Genomic DNA, 1,619 nt, shown 5'->3' on the forward strand with positions numbered 1-1,619 from the left:
TATAAGTCGGTAAATAGAAAAACACGACGATTTTTCAATAGTGATAACAATTATGCTAGCGAACGAGGTCATCATTCAGAGGAAGAAATTCAGGGCAATGATGCTGGCCACCTTCCAGTTTCGCCAATAAAAACTTAGTGAATCTGACGTGTTCTATGTGGTGGTCGAGAGAAATGTAGATCCCAGCACAGAATGCCAGTTTTGCAGACATTCTTTTTGTACATCATGAGTGCAATTTTGACGTGCAAGTTTAAATCCTGGAATTTAGTTTTGTGTGAAAGCTGACAGAGATAGAATGTAAAATTCATGTTTCTAACCTTTTATTTATGTGTACTACTTATATAACTTTTTTGCAGGATAAAATCAGTTATCAGTTGCACATAAATCTTGACTGTACATTTACGTGAAGTATAAAAAGTGTATTACAGAAAATTACTTAGTATTGCTTTAGCAGGTGTCAGTATCTTCTTCGTAGAAGCATAATGCCGTGGTGTGTCCCGAAAAGTCCATATTGTATGTGATTATATTAAACACCTATTGACAGTTTACGGTAACTGAATCACACCTTTGTATCTATTGTGCTAGCAGCAAGGAACAGATATAAAAGCGTATATAAAAATAGAACCAATGTATATGAAGAATTTATATATAGTACATCTGAAAAACGTGACACATAATTTTGGTACATGAAAGGAATGACCTAATTTTCAAATTTTAAGATGGATGCTGTGCAATAAAATAGTGTCTGTTTTTTAATGCAAGTTGGTAACTGAACAAATCGTTTGAACTTATGTTAGAATGTTCACATATTTCAAATTCTTCTAAAAGGTTCATTTTGTAGCATATTATCTCTTATAAAATGTGAAGAATTACCCAATTCCTTTAGTGTATTACAACTGTGTGTCATATATATATATATATATATATATATATATATATATAGTTTTTATTTTTATATATACTTTTATATATGTTCCTTGCTGCTAGCACAACAGATATGTAGACGTGATTCAGTTACTGTAAACTGTCAATAAGTATTTAAAACAATCACCTACAATATATACATATCTGGATATACCATGGCGTTAGGCTTATATGAAGTAGATACTGACAACTGCTAAAGCAATACTAAGTAAGTTTCTGTAATACACTTCTTATACTTCACATAAATCTATAGCCAAGGTGTAAAAATTTATAATATCCCTAATTTTGTAGGCTTCTGACGATAACAAATTAATTTGTCGAGGTGTGGGGTTGATCTGCTATTCTGCTAGTCTGCGCAACGGATTAATCTGAGATGTACCCTTTACCCTGTGGCTCCTGCAAGATGCAATTTCCACCCCCACACTACTACAGAAGGCAGACAGACGCTCCTAACGTTCTAAAGGGAAATGCCTGAAAAACTTTCAGCAATAAATATCTCCTGGATTCGTCCACTGTAAGGAAATGACAGAAAAATTCACAAAATTTGTTATGTAACTAGTGGGACACTTGGGTACTGGAGTAGTGCTAGTTAGTGTAAGAAAAACATGAAACTAACGAAAGTTATTATTTATTTTGCAAAAATTCTGAGAAATCACAATGGCACTTTTAGTTATGAATTGAACAATTTATATACT

Source organism: Schistocerca serialis, chromosome 12 (genome assembly GCF_023864345.2).
Source record: "Schistocerca serialis cubense isolate TAMUIC-IGC-003099 chromosome 12, iqSchSeri2.2, whole genome shotgun sequence".
NCBI lineage: Eukaryota > Metazoa > Arthropoda > Insecta > Orthoptera > Acrididae > Schistocerca > Schistocerca serialis.